Source organism: Xiphias gladius, chromosome 1, assembly GCF_016859285.1.
Source record: "Xiphias gladius isolate SHS-SW01 ecotype Sanya breed wild chromosome 1, ASM1685928v1, whole genome shotgun sequence".
Taxonomy (NCBI): domain Eukaryota; kingdom Metazoa; phylum Chordata; class Actinopteri; order Istiophoriformes; family Xiphiidae; genus Xiphias; species Xiphias gladius.
In genome coordinates this window covers 16,552,072-16,579,337 of record NC_053400.1, presented here as the reverse complement: position 1 = coordinate 16,579,337, position 27,266 = coordinate 16,552,072, and the positions used below count along the sequence as shown (strand labels likewise).

Here is a 27,266-nt window from a genome sequence, read left to right as displayed (position 1 = left end):
ACAGACAAAAGAAAGAAAAAAAAAGGACCTATCCTTAGCACTCTGAGGAAATAAAATCACACGTGTACTGAATTAAAATTAGTAATTAGTAAATGTCACCGTTTAAGTAAAACAATTAAGTGAAAAATAATACCAGTGTCATTAAAATAAAACAGCACTAAACCTGATCCCACTAGATTCAATGTTATACACTGTATGTATCAGATCAGATAATCAGATAATTCATGTCGAGCTAAAAATAAGGTAGTCCAATACAATAGCCCTGCAATAAAGCCTGTATTCATGAAATGTTTATTTTTTGTTGAAACTGTTGAAGAGAGGTGTTGTTATACCCCTCGTATATCACTGAGGGAATACCAGTGTTTGAAACACCTCAGTGCAAGGAGACAGTATTTGTCAGTGAAGTCATGTTTCAGCCAATAAAATGACCTAATAAAGCCAAGTCAACTTAGGTCACTATTTATTTAAAATGCCAAACGCAGATACTAAATTTAGAATAAAGCTACTAGGATTGGAGGCCCGAAGTGTATTGCCTTTTATGTAGTACAATATTAAACCGTAATCATAAGATATTCACAGAAGTGTTGTAAAAAGATAAATGACCCTATGCTAATGAGGCTATGACATTTGTTTAGGGCTTCTGTGTGCGATCACTCCCTCTTAACATCTGTTTATGCCTCTTCTAAAGGCTAACAAAAATAAGTAGTCTCACACTGAAACACACACACACTCTTTCGATATTAAAAAGTATTTTACATTCAAAGCAATATTTATTTTTACAACTGTTGTCTTGTTGTCATAGCCGTGCTCATCACTGTTATGTTATGTCCATATTTTACTCACTACCTTACTTGCTAACTCACTGCTAATATTTGAGTCTCTGCATTAGTATTTTCTTTGAATTGAATGCAAGTTACAGGCAATCTGTCATTAGCATATTAGCTTTAACAAAGATGATCATTTTAGCAGTAACAAACAATAAAAAAATGATAGAAAAAAATAGATAGAAAATATTCTTTATATATATATAACACTTTGATTCTTATAGACATATAACACATCCATGGCTTTACACTACCCCTTGATCGTAATTCTATGTAGACAGTGTGCATTTTCAATGTCTAAGAACACACTCTCCTTCGTACTTAAAGTCTTCACTTCTGATGGGTTCTGGTGAATAATTTAAGGCGAAACTAATTACTTTAAACAAATTCAGTGGAGTTACCATGCAACTCATTTGAGAAGACTAATGAGTTTCAAAGCATGCCTTCCAAAGACATTCATCAAGACCAAGAAACCTAGCTTGATATCAGTGCTCTCCTTTAGCCACCAGACTGACTACACTGAGTTTTATACATTTTCCACCTTTGATTTTATTTAAAGCTTAGCCAATAATTGTGATGAATTGATTAACATTTAACTCTTGTGTGAAGTTGAAATATTTCAGCCAGTGATTGTGGACTGAACTTTTGCCTTTTGGCAGGTTAGCCTTTTCTGAAAAATATGACTTTATAAATTCTCCCTGGTTATGAACTAATATAATTTCCCTTCAAGCAATCTGTATTGTTCCATTCATCAATAACCTTTTATGCTTCCCTCTCATTATAAAAACATCAGAATACACATGCATTATTGCCAGCATATTCTATTTTCCATAAATAAGACTGATGGCTGTAGGGCAAAATATTAGCAAAACAGAGCAGCACTCTGGGAAGAACTTGCGGAGTCAAAGAAGTGGTCATTGTGATCCTGATGTGTACCGAGGATGTTTGGGCCCAAAAAAGTAAAGGAAAAAGACTACGAACTTTATCACAGATGACCTAGTGCTATTATGGTGATTTGTTCATATTCATGACCTTTACTTGATGGTACCAGCTATACACCAACTGCACCTAAACCTAATGATATTACATATATTTTGCATTTCACTATGAATGACAGCCAACATAACAAAATATGACCCAAATTCATTTTACAGGATTTTCCTTTAAAAATATACACCAATCAGCCACAACATTAAAACCAGTTACCAGTTTTTAATGTTGTGTCTGATCTGTGTACAGTTTCAATAATTTCACATAAAATGACCAGAATCAAGCCCTCAATGATAAACATACTTTATCATACCTTTTACCAAGATAAAAGCCAGTCTTTCAAGCCACAATATATTCAGGTAATAACATTGTTTACCTTAAAACAGCAAAGATGGATGAAAATGTACGTGTTGCATGGGTGCTACTATGCATCCCATCATATTACTAATTCTTTATGGAATAGCAATCCAGACCCAAAAGAAGCTGCTAATTCTCATCAGTATCTTGCTCATTATCAATGAAAGCAAGAGGAGAGAAAAGATGGCACTCCGGTATGTCAAAATTTCTTTTTCATTTCCCTGTAGGAAGTTTGCGTCCTTCCTATCACCTTAGTTAATTTCAAAGCTTTTTCTTCCAAGGCACTTGCCTTACGCTTGAGATGGATCGTAATGAGAGAAATTACAGGGCTTCATTTAAGATACCTTTTCCCAATCTACAATGTGGAAGTACCTGTGACACATTGAGAGGATCGATTACCTCTCTGTTGTGGAAGTGAGTCCAATGAGGTGCAATAGAACATTTTCAGTGGAAGAGACTTAGACACATATTTAGACATTTTCTAATTAATCTGTAAAGTTTATAAAAAAATTTTTGAATGAATGACTGAATTGATGGTATACTGTAAGTTTGTGTGGTATACTTGTATGTGTACTTTTTATTTGATGTATAATTTGTATTTTCTTGGTATATCTTTAGAGAAATAATAAAGCCTTAAATAAAAGCATGGATCTAGCAGCAAGAAGAAAACCATATGCTATTAAATCCTAGTCAAACTACAAATTTGGGGGATTGGGGTACAAAGTTGTGGGGATGATTCACAGAAGTGTTGAACAGTCTGCTCTTTCTTAAAAGGACATAGGTTTTTAGTCATTAGATCTGGCCTGCCTAAGTATACAGCTTTTTGTTATCATGCTCTACACCATGCCTGCTACCCTTATCTGCATTCATATGGAATGATTCCTCGAAGTAATGACGGCCGATAAATTATAAATTGATTTTAGTTTATCATGACCTGTGACAGCACATTATTTTACTTGTTCTCAGTGCTGCTTGGTAATCATGGATCTATTCATTCAGGATGGGAATACTGTACTCAGTGTTTACTCTGCAGTCAAACATTTCCTGTGCATTTTTGAACAGGATCTATCGTAGCCAAGTGCTGAAAAACCTCTAACATCTGCCACAGGTGCTGAGTCACCATGCTCCAGCTGAATATGAACAAGCACCGAAAAATAAATAAATAAATAAATAAAAATAAAAAATAAAAAAATCCCACGGGGAAGTAACAGAAGATGATGGCTTCAAACACAACATAGTTACTAGTATGACACCTGTGAATTTGATTGTTAAGTCAAAGACAAAAAGAAAAGACAGCTGAGTGTAATGAAAAGCTGCCTCATACCGTACGGATCTTGACCTTCTGCTCTTAAATGAATATGTTTCAAAGTAAAGACTTATACCGGTGTATGGTCACAGGAACCTTAAGATAGCCAGTCTTGTCATTTCTCTCACATTTCCTCTCTCTAACTGAACCTATAGGATTCATATTAATTGTATGACAGACAAGCCTGCACAATAATTATGTCTGTAGCTCCTAGAATAGATACTCTTTCAAATTTTTTAAATTAAAAATAATATAAAAATAAATATATTAAAAATACACTTAAAAATATTAAATAAGTTTGGACAATTCAGTCATTCTGTGTTTGTCTGGTAAACATGACTCTTTTAAGCATAGTGTTTAATTCAAACCCAAAGTAATGAACATCGTTAAAACACCAGTCATTAAAAATATTAAACAGAACAGGAAATCCATAAATTAATTTCACTTACATGGAAAGCTTCTATTAAATTACTTGTGGATGTATTTGCTGCCTGCAGTAGCAGCAGCAGAGTCACTTAGGAGTTTCTTTGGAGTACCAAGTGCTCATCATAGAGCCTCATTTTGATGCAAGGCTTGGTGTTCCTGCTGGGTCTGCAGTTGGCAAAGCTCGTCCAAACATCAGGAGGGCTGCAGTTGGAGGGAGGGAAATGTAATGGCCTGTTTGGTTTACATGAAGCCATCGAAACACGTGGGCAGTAGAGGTTTTTTTTACCTAGAATCATATATGTTACTATTAGAGTACCTTGACAGCAGAAGTTTGTTCTGTTTGTTTCATTTGTAACTTGAAAAGGTTACCTCCACAAATATTTAGGCAGGCTAGCCTCTACCCAGTGAATGTGGTATTATATCCAGTCAAGAGAAATATTTTCAGTAACCAGCCGTAAATTGCTGCCCACAAGTCACACTAGGCATAAAATTAATGATTTGGCTTTGTTATTTCAACGATTATTGCTTTAAATTTATTATAATTTAGAAAGAACCTTATTTACATATACAATATTACATTTTACACACTAATGTCTACCGACAAATCACCAGTGTGTAAATAATTAAATTAAATGAAGAAACATCTGTTAGTGGTGCATAGAAAGACTGGTGATATGAATGAACATTTGGACAGACATGACTAAAATGCATTAAATGTATGTCAAATCTGGTATCAAATGCTAATGTTCTGGACAGAAATCTTGCTGCAAAATCGTCCAGTAGCAAAAGATTTTCCTTAGGACTCTAGGCTGGTATTCAATATTGAAGAGAATATGGTGGAGTATGCCATTAATGACTTTAATCTGTCATTTACTCCTGTCCATAACTCGTGCTGGTAAGTACATGTTTACAGAATATTGTACTGAAATCTAGTTTCCAAAAATCTCTGTCAATCACAAAGGGCACAGGGCCACAGAAGCCCATTATTTCTGTCAACAGACAGAGCTGGGCTGTCACTGTTGTCAACAAAGCATTGATAGATAGACATGGAGGGAGAGAAAAGAGAGTTGGCACTTCATTTAACTACCATGGTGGTGCAATGGTCATTGGGCTTTATTAACAAAAGAGCGTGTGTAAGTAAGCGTAGAACCAGCATTGTGTTGGTCTTTTGGACCGTCAAACCAAAACTATGAGCTGACACTCAGAGAGAGCTGCAGTCTGAGGCCTTGATGGCCAGCAGGACTGCCAGCATAGCGACCATTTCATATTACAGAAACTCAACTGATTGTTTTTGTGTTGTTGTTTGTTTGATTCTGTTTCTGTGGACGTATAGATGCAACAGTGCATTAGGGTGCGTATATGGGAACAGTCAGAGCTGAGAATGCTTTTAAATTTCAACACAGACGTTAATCTACACCTCTTTGCATGTATTTCAAAGCGTATAAAAAGTACATTTACCTCTAAAGACCTATAACTGTGAACCATCATCTACAACCTACTCATTCCTCTTCACCTCTAAGATACTAAATTAGATTCATGAGAAAATGAGTGCTGAGGACAAAGCAATCGAAGACTCCAGCTGTTCCATACTAACCAGGGGATCTATGTATGTCGGTATGTCTCAGGTAAATTTGTGGATAACAGCACTGTCATATTGAAAGAACATGATGAGTATGCCAATCATGCAATGACCTTGACCAAAGTCAAGCGTTAATTTTAATTTTAAATTTTTCTCTGTGGTGCCAAGCCAGTTATTCAATACAGCAGCATTTCAGGGCAATTAAACACAGTGTTTTAGTAAAAATGCAACACTCACTGATTTTTAAGGTTATTTTTCCCTTTAGTTTAACAGAGACAGGTCAGATAGGGAAGATATAGGGAGATATCTTCAAATGAAGGTCTCAGGCCAGGTTTGAGTCTTAGCCAAATGTGTAGCGTTTCTTGATTATTTACTAATTTTAATTGCCTCATAATTGATGTCTCAGTTGGCAGGAAGCATCAACTGACCACTCAACTGGCAAGATTCAGAGCATAATCTGCAAGTACAGTATACATTCACACTCACCAAGCACTTTATTAGGATCACCTGTGCACCTGCTTGTTAATATAATTATCCATAGATAAAATCATGCATATAAAGGTCAGGAGCTTCAGTTAATGTTCACATCAAGCTGACAGGAAGGCTTCGGTAATTCAGCTAACCACGCTTTACAACTGTGGTGAGCAGAGAAGCATCTCAGAATGCACAACACGTCGAACCTTGAGGCAGATGTGCTAGAACAGCAGAAGAACCATGTCAGATTTCCTGTTTTTGGCTGACAGGAGTGGAACCTGAGACTGCAGTGGGCAAAGGCTCACCAAACTGGACAGTTGAAGACTGGAAAAACTTAGCCTGGTCTGCTGACTCTTGATTTCTGCTGAGGCACGCAGATGGTAGGGTCAGAATTTGGCATCAACAGCATCCATGGACCCAACCTGACTTGTGTCAACGGTCCAGGCTGGTGGTGGTGTAATGGTGTGGGGGATATTTTCTTGGCATACTTTGGGCCCCTTAAAACCAGTCATTCTTTTGAATGCCAGAGCCTGAGTATTGTTGCTGACCATGTACATCCCCTTATGGACAAATGCACCATGTCACAAAAGCAAAAGTCGTCTCAAACGGGTTTCCTGAACATGACAAGGAGTTCAGTGTAATTCAGTGGCTTCCCCAGTCGCCAGATCTGAATCCAATAAAACACCTTTGGGATGTGATAAAAAGGGAGATTTGCAGCATTACTGTGCAGCTGATTAATCTGTCTTGTACAGGATTTAGTGTATTCATTAGCCTCAGAGAAAGAGCTTTATCTACTCAGACTTTTCATCACCCATATGCCAGTACACCACAACTACACCCGGACATAAATACTGTACAGTCAATTTAATCAGTGGTCACAATAAACAGGCCTGTCATAAGACACAGCCATGAGTTTTACAAACACAAACCACAACTTGACCAACTATTCTGTGCTTAGTCATACAAGAGTCAAAATTTTAAGAGAAAAAAGTAGATAGATGTTACTTTGAAATGTCTGTCCATTTAGTATTATCATCATAAGGACTTAGAATGAGTGCAGGGTAAAAAGATCCTAATGTACAGACAATATTCCTGTTACCACAGACTGATGAGGAAACACGTAATTACATTGGTATTATTATCAGAATTTAGTCATACTAGCAAAAAAATGAATTATTGAAACAAGTAGAGTGCTGATTGAATTCTGAAAAGGAGATAAAGGGAGAAAATGTCCAAAAGAAATGCAACCAACCAACAACCGTACGTTAAAAATGCAATAGGTTTCGCCAGGCTCTTGGTATAAAACATGCATGAACAGGCCAGGGGTCAGGCTGGTTTCTTTTCTAATATGTGTGTATAATTGAAGTCGTGTGTTTGAGTGATCATTGATAAATCTCTTTGGAAGGGCAATTTGATTTATGGGATGCCTTGAATTGCTTAAAAAGCCGATGTAAATACTGTATATCACAAAAGCAGGTTCTCCTGCACACCGACAGTGTAAATATACCATAATTAAAAGTAAGATGTCATAATGATAATGTTTTTATTAATGAATAAATATTTAAACATAATTAAGCATTAAAAAGTGCTTTCATCTATACACACAGAACCATTTGCACTTTACACCCAACAAGAGATGGCTCTCTGACTGGGCTAGAAAACTGCATTGAAGGGAGTCATAACGCCTTGGTCATCCGTGTAGTTTACTATGTTAAAATGTACTAAAGTGAGACTACAATATTCTTAACTAAAAGAAAAACCCGTTGATTTATACAACAAGTTTTTCACTCAAGCTGCAAAATTTGTAACATGTAAGTACATTTGTGCATCAACAAAAACTGTGTCAAGGTCTTAAATTTAAGTACTCCACACGCAGCAGTTTAGGCTAAATCTGAAGTCTCACTATTTAGGACCATAAATTCACACAGGTTGGTTGAAGGGGACTTTAAAACAGCTCTTGTACCTGAACAAAAAGTGACAGCACATAAAGGGCCAGCACCAGGATGCAGTGGATGATAAAGAGGCAATGCCATCTAATATGCAGTCCTTAGGAGCCCAACAAGGACACAGCATTGTCCTCCCATTCCTTTGATGCAATGGTGTACAACAAATTTCTCATATCTACATCCCTCCCGCTCTACACTATTCAGCAACGTCAGTTTGTTTGAGTGTAAGATATGGGCTTGTCGGTATTCACCAGCGAGGGGGGGTGGTGTGATAGAACTGCAATTTCCAAGATGTAGGCTCTCTCGAAATTAGAAATCATTCCTCCCCCTATGGAAAGAGGCCACCTACTGTTAAATAAAAACACAGCATCACCAAACCTGGGCTAACTGAAATACTATTGTACTGAGAGAGGATGGATGTTTTAGAACTATTCAGAAAAGAACATAGTACACCTACTGTTAAGCTCAGATATTTTTTCACATACAGAAGAAAGAGAAAAAAATGAAAGAATTTATGTAAAAAGAAAATTTTGTGTTCATAAGGGATCAAAGCTATCTCTAATTTTAGTTCAGTTTAGACAGAAGGGGTGCATGAAAGAGAGGCAGTCTGTTATGCGTAGAATTGCCTCTTCGATGGCAGCACATCTCTTACATGGCAAACTAACATTACACACAAAATGGTAAAATGGACACATTTATAAATGTGGCAATCAGTGCAATCCTACTGCTCTGCTACAAGAAAAATAGAGCATTGTCAGCTGGAGACTTTGCCCCTAGTAATTTACTGTTTTACTCAAAGACCACAAGGACATAACTAGGGGCATTAACATACTGTATGAGATAGCCAACCAGTCATTTTCCCATCAAGTCCACCAAGTCAACAATATGCTGTAATTTTGACTTTCCAATTTGTTCGAAGAAATTCTGGTTGCATGTTAATTTGATAGTTTTCAATATCACTACCCGTACAGAGATTCAGACACACAGTTGCATACGACTATTAAATTATCAAGAAACCTGGGGCATTCAATGACCAGCAACTGCTGAAAAATTTTGGACAAAAGTCTGACAAAAGATTACAGTCTTGTTTTATCTTAAATACCTATCCTGACTGAGATGTCATTCTTATACAGTAAATCTGAACTTTTTTGTGTCAAACATATGAAGAAATCAGCTGTCCCAATATGAAAGTCAAACCAAAGTGTGTACCCTAGAAGATTCCTTGCTGTAAATAACACCTCATAAAAAAACTCTATTCAAGACTAATAGACTCATTCATGCATTGAGCTCCAAACCCATCTGGCTCCACAGGCAGTAGATTGGTAATCAAAACTTTAAACTCACTCTAGAGGTTGCTGGTTATATGCCATCACTCTTCTGTCTTGCCCTCCAACAAAATGTGCAATAGGCCAAATAAGATCAGAGGGTTGGCAGATCGATGGATTAGAAGAGTGGGAGGCATTTTTTAAGTTTAAAAGTGTGGCAGCACAGTGTTCTTCAACAAATATTCAGGGATGTGTGATTTTATACTAATTGTACATACAGAAAGTCTTAAAATCTGTACCGTATCAGCTGTATTTTTCAATACCCATAATAATATACAATGTAATATATAGGAAGCTGTCTGCAGGTTTAAATACATTTGTACCATTTAAATTCAGTCTAGCCCCTGCATGCATTATGTTACAGATCAGGATGGTACATATACTGTACAATACTTTTACAATTGTAAACAACCTAAATAAGCAAACGAAATGTATGCTAGACGTACTCCACCAACCAAAATTCAATTTTGACATGCAAAATGGATTCCCCAACGCGACAACAGTACAGAAAACATGATTCACTGAAGGTTTTTGCTACCCATGCATCCACTGGTTCTAGTTTTGAAATAAACAGTATATCACCAATGCAGAAAAGTGTCCAGTAAAACTTTGCAGTACACACGATTCACTAAACAGTCTGTACACAAATTAAAACACAAATAATACTTCTCTAAAGTAATTTCTGTTATCCGTAACAGTCCTTCAGTCCTTTGTTCTTGAAAAACATTAAAAAGTACACAGCTACTCAAAACAGAACTAGAACCCTGAAAAGAGCTGATAAATGTACTGTATGCTTAAAACGGCTGAACTAATCAGGCTCTCATTCTGACAGCCCTAAAATGTCAAGTGTTCTCGGATAATATTTCTTTTGTTTCTATATAAATTAAAGAGCAAAGTGCATGTCAGTCTTACAACAAATGCAAAGGTGTTTTGACAGAGCACCTGCGATGTATTAATTGAGAGCAGCAGAGGCAGATAACTCAATGTACATGGCTACTTTTTCTTAAATCAAATTACAAGTATGAGAAAGCCATCGTTCAAGGGACGCAAAGAGCCAGTAAATTTACATGGTCTTTTTGCACAATATCCACAAGTTAATTAAGGTGCACGATGGACAGGAGAGGCTCACTGTGTTGCACCCACCAACTTCATTCACTAGGCCATCTCCTGAAGTTAGAGCAATGTGAAAATTGCCTTTTGTAAAATTGAGGTTCCAAAAAGAAAGGTTTTCCAACACAACGGTTGGTACCACTAATGTTAAATGGTGGCCATGTACATTGTTCTTTTGTTGCTACAAAGTGAAGTAACAGAACCCAAGGTTATCCTTTCAGAACTCATCCCCCCTTGCAGAAACATTAGACTATAGTAATGTAATAGAGTATCAATCAATAATTAATTGCAATATAGTAATCACAGCACTCCACTGACACAATGCTGATTAAAAGTAGTTTCATAAGTTATAATGTAAAATCTTTAATATACAGTGCATTCAAAATGTTTTCAGACCTCTTCAATTTCTCAGTTTGTTATGCTAATATAAAAAATAAAAAAAATAAAAAATGTCCTTTCATAAATCTAAACTCAATGCCCCATCATTACAAAGTGAGAATTTTAAAAATATTTGCAAATTTATTAAAAAGGAAAAATTGAAATATCACATTGACATAATTATTCAGACACTTTGACACTTGAAATTCAGGTCAGGTGCCTTCCATTTCTCTGGATCATCTTTGAGATGTTTCTACACCTTGATTGGAGTCCACATGTGGTAAATTCAATTGATTAGACATGATTTGGTACGGCACACACCTGTCTATATAAGGTCTCACAGCTGACAATGCATATCAGAGAAAAATCCAAGCCATGAGGTTGAAGGAATTGCCTGCAGACAGGATTGTGTCCAAGCACAGATCTGGAGAAGTCTACAAAAAACTTCTGCTGCATTGAAGGTTCCTAAGAGCACAGTGGCCTCCATAACTCTTAAATTGAAGAAGTTCGGAACAACCAGGACTCTTCATAGAGCTGACCCAGCCAAAGTAAGCAATCGGGGGAGAAGGGCCTTGGTAAGAGAGGTGACCAAGAACCTGATGGTCTCTCTGGCTGAGCTCCACAGATCCTATGTGGAGATGGGAGAAACTTCAAGAAGGTTCAGTTAAGTGAATTTACCACATGTGGACTCAAATCAAGGCAAAGTGAATGCACTGTATATTGTGAGAGGATATACCAAATGAAATTTACCATCACAGGAAATTTGATAGTAATCTGGCTCAGATCAGAACATGTCTCATAAAATGATTTAATCACAACATGCTCAACCCTACTTCAAACTACAAAAAAAAAGAAAGCTTACAATCACTTCTCTTTAAATTATCCTCCGATATTTTTGTGATGAATCTGAGTAAACTAAATTACAGCATCAATAAGTGGTTTCCAGGAAAGAAACTCATCTTGCCAATGACAAACAGTGGTTTGAAGGTTCTTAACACCTTGTGAAGACTGCTTGCACATAAATCGCCTCATCACTAAAACACAGCTGCTGGTTTGTTGCTAACTGACTGGATTAGCCACAACTATATGTAACTTCAGTTTCCAGTTCTGCAGTAATTTAAGACTATGAATCTGAGGCAATTCAGTTACCTATTTGGGTGCACGATTTAGTCATTCAAAAGAACAAATTATTGACCTAGGGGAACAAAATTATTCATTCAAGGCTTCAAATTACCAATTTGTGAAAAAATAAATTATCAAACATTTTACCCCAAACACCTGCCAGGTTCTGTAGGGAAGACACATCACTAACTAAACTAATTTGATTTTAAAAATAGCCAAACAAAGAATAGCCAGCCAACACTATTAGAGTATGACTATCTGCAGAAGTCTGTCGGGGTAGCTCCATTCATTTATATATCCTTAATGGCCACACGCCTTGCAGCCAAAGACAAGGATTAACTATCACCTTTTCTTTTTTCTATCTGAGAAAGGTCTGGACAACTGATTTCAGGAAGTGCCATTTCCTATGTAGCTATGGCCTACAGAAGGAGTAGCTTCTAATGAAGCTTTTTCTGGCTGAGGGATTTTAGCAATTGCTGCTGTAAGGTTAGTGAAGCATGAGGAGTCAGGAGCCCAGGAGCACAAATCCAAAGTCACCCCTCACAGAAAGCAGACAGACTGGGTTCAGTATCAATGTCAACCTTTAAATAGGAGCAGACAGGAACTATGAACATCTGATTGAATCTGACTCATTATTTCAAAACTCTTATTGCAGTGGCAACCATGATTTAGCTAATTAAACAAAAAAACACTGGGGGTGCAAAAAGGTTCTGAAAATGCCTCTGTTTCTGTTGCTGAATAATTGGAGTCTAGAAAAATAAAAGACCCCAAAGATTACAATTAGAGCTCATAGGGATTCAAATGGCGGATAAAAAATATATTCAGTGGATGATAAATGATCAGAGTTGAAAGTTAAAGCTGTGGAAAATCATTTAGAGTAGTTTAACAGCCACTGAAAATCAGGTTTTTGCTGACATTCAGTGGTTTAATTTTTCACCTTGTTGCAGTGCAATGTAAAAGTTAAATCCAGGGTGTGTCAGTACACTGTGACATCACTGTTAGTTCTGGTCAGGGGTTCGACAGACTTAAAATTTGACAGCAGACGGCAGCAAAACACTTCTTTTCAGATTGGTGTTAAGTTACTATTTAAATCTTGCATTTTAGATTCAAAGGTATTTTTCTTGGTGGTCTTCTTATCAACTTCTAAAAATGAGAAGTTGTCTACATGTCAGAATTGACCACCGAGGGTCAATTTCTGTTTTAATGCTAATGGACAATTTCAAACACTCAAAAAAAAAAAAGGCTGCTGAGATTTCAGCTCAGACTTGGTATGTACATAATGAAATTATGGTTGGCAAAATGGTTAAGCAACTGATTTTTACACATAAACAGTGAATTGGAAGTGATTGGAAGTGAAGTGTATTGTCTTTTTATTAAGTACACAAGATCTTGAATATGTGGCTTTTATAACTGAAGCATATGATGGACTTGTAACAGTAAATGCTTGGCATCACTAAATTCTATACATAATAACACTGGCCTTTTCTGCACACAAATATATACCACTTGGTGTTGAATATGTATAACACACATAAAGCTGATCCTGACCCATGTTCTGTCAGCTGCCAAAATAAATACTCACTTCAGTAGACCAACTTACTCTTTGGTTCCTTGTTGTGCTTAAGTCATCTGCCCCTCTGGTTCAAATATGGGCCTACGGATACAGTTGTATTTCTTCTGTTACCTGCATCGCAGTGCACCCCATCATCACCCTGCAACTACAAACATGTGCATTGGTTTTTATGTGAAGTCTTGAAGTCACATGGCCACCTTGATTACATTAGCATACATGAGAAACACCCTTACCACTGTGGCACCTGGACTTCATTCCTAAAAAACAGACTTAACTACAGTGTTTTATAATGATGTATTGTTCGCATGAAAATCATACCTTGGCTCACTAAGAAAATAACATTAGATCAGAAATGGTTTCCTATAGTTTCAAGAAATAATTCACAAGGACAAACTGGGACATTATGGCTGCCAGGTCAGGTATGAACTTTTGGTGACTTTGCTCAGGGTCAGGGATTAATGCTACCCCCACTGAGCTGAGTAAGTGACCCGTTAACCAGAGAAGAGAAGTAGGAGTGAGAGCAGTAGCCTAAATACAGCTTGTTTTGCAATTGTGTGTGAACCCAAAAGGAGGAAAGGCAAAAAACAAAATAGAAAGCACCAGAATAACGTCTTCTCTCTTTGGCTGCATAGGAGTAATGCCTCCGAGAGGTACTACGTCTGGTTGTATGTATGGTGATTTACGGAGCAGTGGCAGAGATCCATTAGCAATGAAACAACATACCCTCTATCCAGGAAGTGATTTATGTATTCAATAAGCATCTCTGGCTTTCATTCCCTCCTTCCCCTCATTTCACTTCCTTATCCTTGACAGGAGCAGTAAGAAAAGCCACGGCCTGGAAAGTAGAATCTGCCAAGCAAGGTGTCCTTAGTAGGTGAGAATAAAACAGCAGCATGAACCTGCTGTAATGGCAGTTTGCTTTGGCTGCTTTGCACCTGTATCACACTCTGTATCTCTGTAAAAAGCTCCTTGCAAAAATGTTCAGATACAAGTTGATTTAAAAAGGCTACAAGGCAGCAATGTGTCAAAGTAACAGATTTTAATTCAAAACAGAATAGCCGATGCAACAACAAAGAATGTATGAGGGCTGTATGAAGTGTTGTTAAAGGTTATTAAACTGTATACAGGGTTCTTTAGTGTTCTTTAACATCTGTAATTTGGCTCATTTGGTCCAGACCAGGGGGAAAAAAATGCTACACTGTTGCCTTTTATTTCTGATACAGGTCGTGTTCATGCTGGCTTTTTAAAAAAGAAACCTAGTGCTGTAAAGCGTGAATTTATGTGGACTGACAGGTAACTCATTTATTGTGGACAGTTTTGGTGTTGTCATCCTGTATCATCAATCAAATTCAGGTGACTGACAGTGAGTCACTTCACTGAACCTGATGTGATTACTTATCTACTCTGGTGTCACAAAGAGTTCAGCAAGCAATAACTGAATATAAGCATTATTAGTCGAGACTGCAACTTCACCTTATGTTATGAATAATGATGCATAGGTAATAACGGGACGAAAAAGAGGCATCTTTTACCTTAATATTAGATAACAATTAGTAACTGTGTGGTCACTACGTTTCACTTATTTGCTAATGTATCAAGGAAAATCCTTTCAGTCACATGCAAAAGTGCATAGACGTTACCATGGATACGCTTCCTTGACATTTCACAGCCCATGTATGGACTTTAGAATTCATGCAAAAACTACTGTATATGTCTACTATCTGAATATTCTGTGGTTGGTCAATTTTGCTTTCAGACCAAAGATGAACTGCCCCAGACCCTCTTTTTCAGGTGGTCTCGGAACAGTTGTTTGGTTCTCTACAGGTTCGATTGACGGCTTCCACACTAGCATAAATGCACCAAACTAAACCGGTAATCGCACCAGAGTTCATTTGAAGTTAGTTGTGAAAGAAACCTTACACTAAAATGGAGGTCATACAGCAGAAAATCTCGTCACTTGTCCATTTTTTTGTTATTATCTGAGAAAGTAAGCTCTTTTCATTTTTGCCACCATTTAAAAGCATTTAGGAACTATTGAGGCTGCAACAGAAATAGCAATGATAAAACTAAAATTGGCCACATCATGACAGTGCCAGCTGGGAAAATTGCACAGAAAGCAGCCGATGAGTGAGAAGGGTGAAGGACAAGAGGAGGGGGCTTTGAAGGAGAACTGGATAAGGAAGGAGGGAGTGCATAAGAAGTGGCAAGTAAGGACCGAACAGCCAAATCCTGCTGACTGCTCTGTTTTCAAACAGCTGGGTAGGGAAACTCACAGCAGTCTTTAAAACACTGAATCACTGAGCAATTAATCTACAGAGGGAAAGTAGGGGAAGGACAACAGAGAGAGGGAGAAAGAGCTAGCAGATGGGGTCAGGAAAGTAAGAAATCAGCAGAAAAGGTTTGAAGAGGAAAGAAAGCTGCTTACAGTAACACCCATTAATTTCCCCAAAGACAGGTGTTCGGGATATTCATCCAAATAAGAGAGCTAAGCTTTGCCAGCTTCTCTGCTCCTGCTCCAGCAAAAGCTTTGTATATCCCATCCAGCCAAAGCCTTCCAGATGCTTTCAGTTAGAATCAAGACAGAGTTGTAATTTAATGGCCAAACTACAAGGGAGGAACCCAGCCTGCTAGTCACCACAAAATAGCTTCCGACCTTGTTCTACATTTAAATCCAAAATTCAACCTCACTGGTTTACGATCTATAGATCTGTGCCTGGTTTTAACTATGAGTGGAGGCACAGATTATCGCCATTAATTTTCGAAAATTTACATTTTCTTATTTGTTATTGTTTGCAGACTGGCCAAAAAGTTAAAGTCCCAAAGAAGGGAGAAGTCGTAAAGAGAGGGGTTATATGATGGAGAATAGTGCAGACCAGGGTTCTAAGTTAAAGGACCATTACATTATAGCTTCACCAGTGGGAGCTTTATAATACAAATGCATCTAAGCCTACACACTACAGCTGTCTCACTGTCTGTTGAGCCAAACCATACTCTTGATGTGCTCATCCCACAGTCATGGGAGCATGGGAGAATGGGCTCAACTGGTGTCATAGAATTTGCATTAAGGAAGAAATGTAAGTTCGGTGGCTTTGCCTCATCGGCTCTTTAAAAGAAGAAGACACGAGAGCTTTTTCATGTGGGAGTGTGTATGTGTACATAGATGTGCATACTTAATAGCTAAAGAGCTTCCTCTCACTTTGCTTAAGGTACAGTGAGCTCAAAATTTGACTTCAAGTCAGTAATTTTTCTCTGACTGGACACATACATTGGTTGTCACAGCCACTTCCCCTCCAGCAAAATGAAAAAAAAATTTTTTTTCTGTGAGTCAACAGGAGGCCTGTTCTTATCAGTACACCTGCCATTTAACAAAAATGACTGATACAAATTAAAATATATAACTGATACTCTCTATTATATGGACTCCTAAGGACTGACTTACTGTGTTTTACTTACTAGCAGATACACACAATGGAGTTGCCAATAAATACAAATCTACTTGTACAAGAAAGCACATTGAACGTTGTACGTTGAACATTTACATTTGTTTTTGTCTCTGTTTCAGACTCGCCTCCAAAGAGGAGTTAAATTAACCAATCTACTTGCTTGACCCATAGGTATACATGAAGCTTTGTTGAGATTTGGGAGGTGTTTCCTTCAGTTCCTCTGTGAGCCTCTATGAGTAAAGCATAGGTTTTTGGTGGAGTATTCCTTTACGATGCCAAAGCAATATAGTAACCATACCAGGTTTCTTTAAACCATAAAGGGATCAGCTTATTCTCCCTGTCCAGCCCTGATGCAAAAATTGCATTGCACAATGTATTAACATGCACTCATTTAAACTTGTCTATTTGCTCTTGCTAAACTGAAACTGAACTGAAAACCGATCAAAATGTATGTTTGATTGGTAACACATCTGAGTGCAAGAAAAGAATCAGACTTTAAGTATCAGCTCAAACAAATTACAAAAATATTCTTTATCATTTACCCCCTAGTGGTTTATAGTCATGCAGATAGTTTTGGCTTTGGTTTTTAGATATCTACTAAAGAGACTTGCCATCACCCTAATAAAATTGAAATAAATGGTAGATAATTTGTGGTTTTCAAATGTTAAATGTGAAGAATTATTATCATTAACTATTTTTGACCATAAGTTAAAACAATGAAAACTATCCTGAGCAGCCAGGATCAACAATAATGTTGAATATAATATTCTACTGTCTTGTCCTAAACCAATAATAGAGACAACACCCAGTGACTTAATCGCTTCATTAGGAGAAAGAAACTTTTAAGGATTGAATGGCTTTAAATTAGCTCTTTTTTATAGACAGCATGATAAACAAACAGGTTGGTTAAAAAAATCTGATAAGAAAAGAATTTCATATAGGAAAAAAAATAATAATTGGGGCCAGATAAAGGACCAATTGATGAACCAAACGATAAAAACTGTCTTGAGTTAGGTAGGTTTTCTGCATGCAGAAAAATGTAGGTAAAAAAAAAATAATAATAATGTGTTGGCCACGCCTTCTGTCTGCAACAGCTTCATTTGAGCATGTAGATTTGTAAGATACATTTTATCAGTATATGTTAGTTAACATTTGCTGAGGTGAAAGCCTTCAACTGACTGCTTTTCTTTGGCAGTAAGGTGGTACTGAGGTGATGCTACATCTGATTGGTTAAGTATCTTGGACAGCCCCGAGTATCTACAGCCAGTGCAATGTATGTGTGAGGAGAGAGAGCAGCAAAACAAGGGGAAGACTGAGAGGGACATGCAGTTATCTTACTGTTTTGCTGTAATGCTAGCACTGAGAATCTTCACAAAGTTTTACACTATAGTAACCAGGTCATAGCGGTGGGCTAATCATTTTTTGAGGAGGCGGACAAATTTTGTGTCCTGGAATTTGCTGCGATACATCAACCGGAGTAGGCTGAGAAATAATCAATAGAACGACTTGAAACAGGCTAACAGGCTAAACCACACAGACCTGCAGTTATGAAAACCCTAAAGGTATGTCTATTTAGAGCTCAACTGCGCTGACACATAAAAAAAACGCAAAGCTTTATTTACAGTTTGCTCATGACTCATTTGAACTAGAGCATCTGTTACAGAGTCACGACAGGCAATAAGATCATTTTAATTTTATATTCCACTGTGTAGTTCAGAGGCGCCTCAGTTAATGAGACTCAGTCAGTCTGGTTTGGAGTCTGACTTTCAATCCGCCACCCACTAAATTCACATATTAAAATTACACCACTGAGAGAAAATTCAGTCAATGGAAAACAATGTAATTTTATCCATATTAAATGATATGGATAGAATAAGGAAACGTTATCTTTTGGGATAGCCATTGTCCTTAGATCATTTAAGGGTGACGCAATATACCTTTTGTCTCATTTATCTCATGACGACCTTCTGACTAATACTAATACCAGAGATTATGTGGTTACGCTAGGTTATTTTGCAAATCCTGTCTGATTTCCCAGGCTTCCCAGCAACACCTCAGTCTGAATCCAGTTTGAAAGTGATGTGAAAGTGCAACTATACTCCTGAGTATCAGAGGATGGAAATGTCACTTTTAGTGTCACAGAACATTTGTTCCATCAGTTACTTTCAAGTCTTTTGTGCTCCTTTGACCTGTCCTTGCACTGACCATTGTTTTTTTCCAATCTTAATTGAAAAACATCCAAATATACAAACAGTGAGTTGGGAAAAATAAACTTCATTACTATAAAATTATAAGCATAAGTTAAGAGATCACCATACAGTTGTGCAGTTTTATTACTTTTTTATTTCTTATTTTTTTGTAGTATTTAGTACTTTAGCATTTTTTGGGGAAATTGGGGTGACTTGTTAGTCTGCATTTATGAATGTTAAATATATCATATAGAATCAACAAATTCACAAATAATTCATTTTTAAATTCATCATGTACTAAATGTGTAATGAAATTTTTACACTCAATTTTAATATTATGATTAGTTTTAGACAATATATAATCTTTCATTTGAGTCCAAAAATAACTTAATGTATACAATGATAAAATAAATGCATTTAAGATTCTGGTTCATCATTGCAAAAATTACATTTGTTTTCAATATCCAAAAGTTTGGAGAAATATAGATTTTTTTGGATATATATTGTAAAATTTGATTGTAAAAATTTTGATGTGTACTTCTTTAATCTTATTGGTACTACAGAATTTGTACCTATAAGAATATTGTCCCAGAAAGGAGTACTCTAAGAGTAATTGTCCTTCTTTCATAGAGTGTATTATGTATATTTTTGTTTTTTCATTTAGCATTGATAATGTCCATACCATTTATCATCAATAAGATGACTTTTCATTTAATGAGAAAGACCATTAGGAATAGCTTTCATTACACAATTACATTCTCTGCTTGTTACAGGAAAGGATTAAACACAAAGGAATCGTTCATAACTAAACAATAAGATGTTGGCATTAAAGAAATCACTTACATAATTATTACCTCTAAAAACCAAAATTGGGTATTAAAGGTATTGGGATAGATCATTATAGAGCTGTTGATGAATTTTCCCCAAACCCAGACAAATCTAAAACCTTATATACAGTATAAACGGGTGTTCCACTGTATCAAATGCTTTATGTAGGTCTAGAAATACAATTACTGCCTGTGACTTCACATACTCTGACTAGTCAAGTAAATCTAAAACCAATCATAGTTTGTATATATGTTGAGTAGCCATGAAACCTGTTTGGGTTTCATTTATAATCTCTTACAAGATTTTTTTTAAATGTTTAGCAAATACAAGTGCAAATAATTCATAATCCACATTTAGAATATATGATGGGTCTCCAGTTTTCTGTTAACATAGAATCTTTGTTTGGTTTACGTAACAAGCTAATTAGTCCATGTTATACCATGTTATAACATTTGTTATACATTTCAATAAGTGGGGCTTCAATTACATCCCAAAAGCACAAGAAAAATTAAGAAGATTAACTGTCAAACCTGGAAGATTTTCAGATTTTTTTACAAACTCAAAGTTTCAAAATAGGTTTTTCACAATTAGTTCTAAACTGTTCTGAAATAGAGGGATATATTCTTGTTATTTAATAATAATTCACAATATTCTGGTTCAAATTTAGATTTATATAATTCTTTGTAAAAGGATCTTACTTGTTCTATTTTTTTTAGGATTAGTACAAATGCTATTGTTTATTTTCAGTGTCGAAATATTTCTTTTATAATTAAGTTTTTACCATGCAAAAAAAAAAATAGGTGTTTTTTTTTTTAACCATTTTCTAACCATCTTGCCCTGAAACGTATATAGCCTCTTTTAGCATCATCAACATATAATTTATCTATTTCATTCTGGCGTTGCATTTGGGTCAATTTCTCATTTTCTCAATGACAGTCTTTATTTAATAAAACCTTCAAACTTTCCATAATTTCCTTTTCGTTTGCATTGCTAGCCTTTTTAATATCCTTGCTACGTTTAATAGCTATTGCTCTAATCTTAAATCTGAAGTATTCCCACTTCTGAGTATTACTCATTTCATTTTTTTCTAAAAATAATTTGTGCCATTTGTTTAACTAAATCTAGCAAGGTTTTGTCTTTAACTAAGTTATTATGTAACTTCAAATTTCATCACAGTGTATAATTAATTTCTTGGGAGCCAACTAAATGTAGAGAAATAATCTTATGATTTGATAAAGGGCCATAGCAATGCGAAACGTCTGATATATATTGGCATTAGAACTTCTTAAGGTGTTGACTACCAATGCCAAAGCATAACCTGGTTCAACATCTTTTTAACTACTCTAATTTATTCCACTTAGACCAACCTGTTATCATTAGTCATTCCTTAAAGAAAATAGAATCCAGGTAGGGCCACAGAGTCAAGTGATATTTATATAGTTTTTTTTTTTTTACGTTCTTTTTCCATCGATGATTACATCAGGGCCGCGCCATGTAGTTTCCTTTCCCTCCTGCTGGTAGTTTCCTTTCTCATTTGTTATCTTCATCTGGTAATCTATCCCTTCAACATTTTTTTTTAAAAGATCCACAATCTCCACTGTTTTTTTTACTGATTTTTTGTTTGAGGGATGTAAATCTGCTCGTCAGTTCCTGGATGGCTTTCAGTATGTCCACATTGGACACTTTCTAGTCTTGGCTGCTTGAAGAAAGTTTTTGGGTTTAGGACTCAACACTTGGGTTTCAGGTAAAGTTGAGCAAAAAAGGAGTGTGATTTCATCTTCAAAATCCGTCAGAAGGTTCCCCTTCCTGTTCTTATCTCGTTTTGGCATGTTTAACATTCAGCAGGCCAGTTAACTTGTAGCAGGCTGGTTAGCTAAACTTGGTTACAGTTATCAAACTTTGTATTTCTTCCAAAAATACTAACCCTGTATTTGCTTTTCTTACAAACGTCAGTCATTTAGGTTGACATCTCATATTTTTTTTTATCTTTAGTTAAAGCAACTGGTACTCACAACCTTTGGGAGCTCAAAACAAAACATATGCACTGGCCGCCATCTTGGTCAACCTCCCTGCACCGACCACTGTGGTAATTGTCTAATCCGTGTATTGAAGTCAGCTCAGAATGCTGTACTATACCTACGTTAAGTAGCCTTTATTAGAAATAATGGACCTTCAGAGTTAGATCACATCTAACTAAAGCTGTCAAATTGGGCTCTAACTATCTACACTCTACCTGACAGAAAAGACATTATCAAAAACAAGTGTTGTGCAAGCCGATTAATTAAAAATCGGGGCTTATAAGGAAATAGATATAAATGAAGAACAAAGTGTGGATACAAATGGAATTTAAACCACAGACATCTCGAAAGCAATGCTTCAACACTAATGCATTATTTACCTTGATGACAAACAAAAATATCAGTTTTGGCATTTTCAATAAAACCCGCCACGTCTCTCTATTCTTCTTTGAAAATGAATACATTAAATTCTCTTCATGCCTACTATATATAGTTGGACACATATGGTGTTTCCCATAGGTTGAGAATTTACTTGAGGTGGTGGTGGGTGGCACGGCATGTGACCAATGTGCATGCAGTTTAGAGGGAGAGAGTGTAACCCAGGTCATTTTCTGTAACTAAAATTTAGAGATGTCCCCTAAACCCCTCACATGCTGAGTATCAGTAGACACTACAATTTACCGAACATTGGTAAATGCCTCACATGCAGGTTATCTGTTGACACTAGCTAGGCGTCTGCACACAGAGAAGCCTCTAGTCCCCACTAGAGGCGGGGAGTAGAGGCTTCCACTGCTGGTTATGCAAATCAGACGGGTTCTGTGCCCAAAAATGAGTTAGTTTGAAAAGAGTGAAATAATGTGTTTTAATGTAAGATGTACCTAAATTGAAGCTGAATGATTTTATGTACCTGGGCGGGTCTTAATCTACCTGGGTAGATCTACCAAGTCTATGTATGGGATACGCTGACATACATACTGTGTTTGCCACAGGCACTGATAAACTCATGTGTTACAACATGGAACTGATAATATTCAGGATAATATTCATGATGTATGGAAATGGCAATATGATGAGTAACAGACAAAGAGCCACATTTCATGGAGGTTACCTGATCAAAATAATTTGTTTTTTATCATAAAAGATGATGGCAGACTTTGTGCATTAAGAGATCATAACAGATGCAATAACATGTTTTAGAAAACTTGAACTTTGTAAGTTTCAAAAAGGTGGGATTTATTCCAAGGCTACTGTATTAAACTACATCATCGGTATTCACAAGTGTTCCTCTTGTTTTCTCCATTTAATATTTCATTAAAGTCTGTACTGCTAGTGAATGCATAGCTCTCTCTCACTGGAAGAAAAACAAATTAGCCATGTTCTGACTTGGCAAATTTGCCATTTAGATAAGGATATGGCTCCCTTCCTGAGAGAGAACATTTGTTTGCATGGCTTCAGGCTGAACCCTGGTGGGAAAATGCTGTACTACAGATCCTCTGCACATAAGAAACAAACAAAGGTGGTACAATCTGGCTTTGACACCGGTGGTGGAAACACAAACATGCACATAATAAGCTTTTAGGTGATTTTACCTTGTCATGTCATCTAAATGGTATTTCTTTCTTATTTTTGTGTTGGTATTCCAAATAGGGATCCATTAAAATGTCAAGCAACCCTTTTGAATCATCCGGGTATTACAATCTATACTAAGTTTCAAAGTGACATTCCTAGATATTTCTCAAATTTGGTAAGTATGAAAATTACTTCCACTGAATTTTCTGCAACCACTTTAGAAAAAAAAAATATTATTTAAAAAAAAATACTCATGAACCTTTGAGTTTGCAGGTGATTTTACACCAAAATTGGTAGGGTTAAATGTTTCACTTACCTTTGAGACCTTCCAAAAGATGACCCAGAGAAAACCACAGAAGTAGCAAGCTGAAGGTTAGCAGCATGAACTCTGGCTGTAGCTGTCTGGTCCATACACAAAAGTTTTCCTCATTTGGGAGGTTTGTTTCCAAGCAGAGGTCCTAGAAAAATGAAGTCAAGTGTTTTTAAGTGCGGGGATAAATAAATGATACATACCTAGACATATTCTGAATATACTTCTTCTCACGTGGATTACAACTTTTAAGATTAACCAAATAATTGCAAAATTTCAACTGGCTATCCAATGATATCCTTCACTGTGGCTCAACAGTCAAATAAATGGTATGCTGGTGTATAAAGTAAACAGGAGTATCTTCTTAAATTGAAATGATACAAGGTTTTTTTTGTTTGTTTGTTTTTTTTGTTTTTTTTAAAATGGTACCTGTCAGCATGTATGTCACTATCAGTAACATGAGGATGGTGTCTTGAGTCATCATTCCCCAGGTCTTATCCAGATGTTTTAGTGTATGTTGAGGTTGCCATATGAATTCCTGATGACATCTCCTGATGACAGCTGTGCTTGTGTCTCGGGTGACACCTTGTGACACTACTTTTGGGCCTGAGTTGCTTTACACAGGAAACAGAGAGTGTATACTGTGATTATGCTATCTACATGCTTTTGCGCTGTGCAGACATTACCAAGGAGAACAAACAATGTTTTTTCTTGCGTGAGTTGACACGTGTCGGGGGGGGGGGGGGCAGTTGGAGCAGTTTGGGTTGGGACACCGATGATCTCAGTTTCTACCTGTGTCAGTATACAAAACTGAAACCGACAACAGTGTTTACGGCTGGCATAACGTTCAGCCAAGAATAACAATAACTGAGGACAAACACATCACCCACTGAACTCCACTGAAACGAAGTGATCCAGCCGGAGTCAGGCAGCTCCATACGATTTGTGCACTGGCCCTCGGCACCGGGCACCGGGACTGCCTGCAAGGTTCAAAACCGGACTCAGTCAGAGAGAGACGACGCCCATGACCACCTCGTTATGTGTAACATTAGTCAGTTAAACTCTCCTGGAGCAAGAGAATGACACAGTAACAAGCCGGCCAGCCGTTTCTTGGGTTCTCATCGCTTAAATGTAGCTCTACTAACTTGTTAAATAAGTTTAATGAGATCATAACTGGAAAAAAGCGAGCTAAAATATCGAATACTAAAAGCTAATAGCTAAAAGCGTTTAAATAATTTACATTTTAAATAATTTACATTTTAAATACATTTTACTTAAGTTTAATAGCAAACACTATGTCCATGCCTAAACTAACCTAAACAATGACATACAAAAAATTCAAAGATTAAGTGATAAAGTGTTAGAAGCGCCTACGCAAATACCCGACGCCATCATGTTTCGCCTTGAACGATCCCGCCTTCCGGTAGTGTCAGATGACCCTCGAAGGCTTTCAGGGGGAGCCCCAACAGTGAAGTCACTCACCGTTGGTAAAATTTCTTACGGAAACGTTATCGCCAGAAGAACCTTCTTGGTGACTTATCAGGAGAGAGAAGAATCGCTGTCGTGAGGGTTTAAAATACGTTAAAAAAAAAAAATTAATAATAATAATAATAATAATAATAATAATAATATAATATAATAATAATAAAATAAAATCAATTCATTAAGTACTCAGGGACCTTCCATGAAGTCAGAACAACTTGTTCATTCAAATATATGCCGCAGAAATTCCTCCTCTCTCGTCCACACGAGAACTGCGCACACCGCATTGCGCCGAGTGCTGCCCCCGGTGGCGGGACATTGAATCGCGAGAGTCCACGCTCCTGAAGGGTGATGATGGGCCGTGGACCCTGTTCATGACTCGAACCACAACGTGTGCAAATGCATTGTCACAATATTTACGAATGTGTTAAGAGTTGACAAAAATTATTTTGGGTCTAAATAGAACAATGCCCGCAGTGATCATATTTTATATTATTAATAAATCATTAAATAATTCCCCCACTATTCATGACAGTACACCAGAAGACATGGGGAAATCTGTGTATTCTGTGTTTGAATTGCCTTTGTCCTGATATAGTGTCAGCCGAAAGCTAAAGCTCCAGCACCACGGCTGACAGCAGGTCATTTAATGGTTCACAACTACCAACCTCGCCTTCAACCATTACTCTGACTCCTGGAGTAAGGGAATAGTCTTTTCATGTTGTGACACCCCCCCTGTGGTAGGTGGTCATAACAATGACCACTACTACTAATCCCATTACCAGAAAAGATTATAGAAGTGGAGAGTCAGTGCAACAACTGCTTAATCTCTTTTGATGTTGCCCACCAGGAAAAATGACACAGAAAGGAAAACAGGTATTGAAGACACGGATTTACTCTGTTCCTCTAATAAAAGCTTTTATTTAATTTCAATCATGTCGGTTAATATTTCTTTCATTCTCCATCTGTCTCGAGGTGTCTCTATCCGATCAATCTCTGAGGAACATCAAATATAACAAGATCAAGCAGATGAAAAGGAAATGAGGAAACCAGTCAGGAAGACAAAAAGACACTGATTTTTAATAAGCTTAGCTCACCTCAGTATTTCATTTCATAGAATAAATACTGTCATTTTTCTAAACCAATAAACCACCTAAAACTCTTTTATTTCATATCGCTAAGTTTTCTCAGTTATCCAGCATGAGAATGTGGAAAGGTGTTCACTTCTGGTATACACAAAAAAATGGTTTCACTGTATTTAGTACAGTTCTTAAGACATTAAGTGCTCATCTGAATTAACAAGTAAAAGGAATATTGGGAAAACAAGTGACAACAAAGTTCTTAACGAGTTTAAGACATAGAGTATTTCCTCATACCTACTTACACACCGAAAGGCATGAGTATAAGAGAACACTTCTTGGAAGAGAGGGAGGGTTTGTTCAAAAGTCATAATGCAAGAAGGCAAAATTCATCCAGGACAGCTGTAATAGCAATGCTGTTCTACGAAAGGAAATAGTGATTTGAAGGCATTTTCACTCATAGTTGTCTTTCTTATGTCACAACTGAGAGCTTTCCTATGAAAGAATTGACTATGATAATCAGCAAAACATTACATGTAATTTGCAATAATATAGTAAAAGTAAGCAATCTATAGCGTCTCACTGTTTATGCAAACATATTGCAACACGCCCACTATAGGCCTACGTGCACTCATCTGCAGTGAATTCCCACTTTCCATTCCCAAACCAGCAAATCTGCAGTAAGAGCTCATCATAACCTATTGAAGGCTTTTATCCCACAGTGAAAATGAGTATGAGTCTTTTTCCAAGAAAGATGAATTCTTTTCATCTGTGCCATGATTTAATAACTTTTGTTTTACAGGAGTTTTATCAGATAGTTCATAGTTTTGTGCTGTGCACTTCCCTGCTATAGTGGCCTTAAAAATAAAAACATAAAAAATAAAAATAAAAGGTTGACAGAGTTGATTAGGGTGTCCAGCTGAGTTATTCAAGTGCAA

General features: G+C 36.7%; 2 long non-coding RNA genes across 8 annotated transcripts in view; one reads left to right on the top strand and one right to left on the bottom strand.

Annotated features, from left to right (window-relative positions):
* Positions 1-25,213, bottom strand: part of LOC120800001 — a 44,441-nt gene extending 19,228 nt beyond the window's left edge. The window contains exons 1-5 of one of the 7 annotated variants that reach the window (XR_005708939.1): positions 25,150-25,213; positions 24,658-24,747; positions 24,197-24,381; positions 23,774-23,915; positions 13,438-13,555 (exon numbers count right to left, since the gene is read on the bottom strand). This is a non-coding gene — a long non-coding RNA (uncharacterized LOC120800001). The other 6 variants (XR_005708941.1, XR_005708928.1, XR_005708925.1 and 3 more) reach the window with 6 other exon arrangements.
* LOC120800148 lies at positions 11,091-17,058 on the top strand. The gene is made up of 3 exons (XR_005708955.1): positions 11,091-11,263; positions 14,224-14,284; positions 16,973-17,058. It is a non-coding gene; the product is annotated as an uncharacterized LOC120800148 (long non-coding RNA).
* Positions 25,214-27,266: the final 2,053 nt, after the last annotated feature.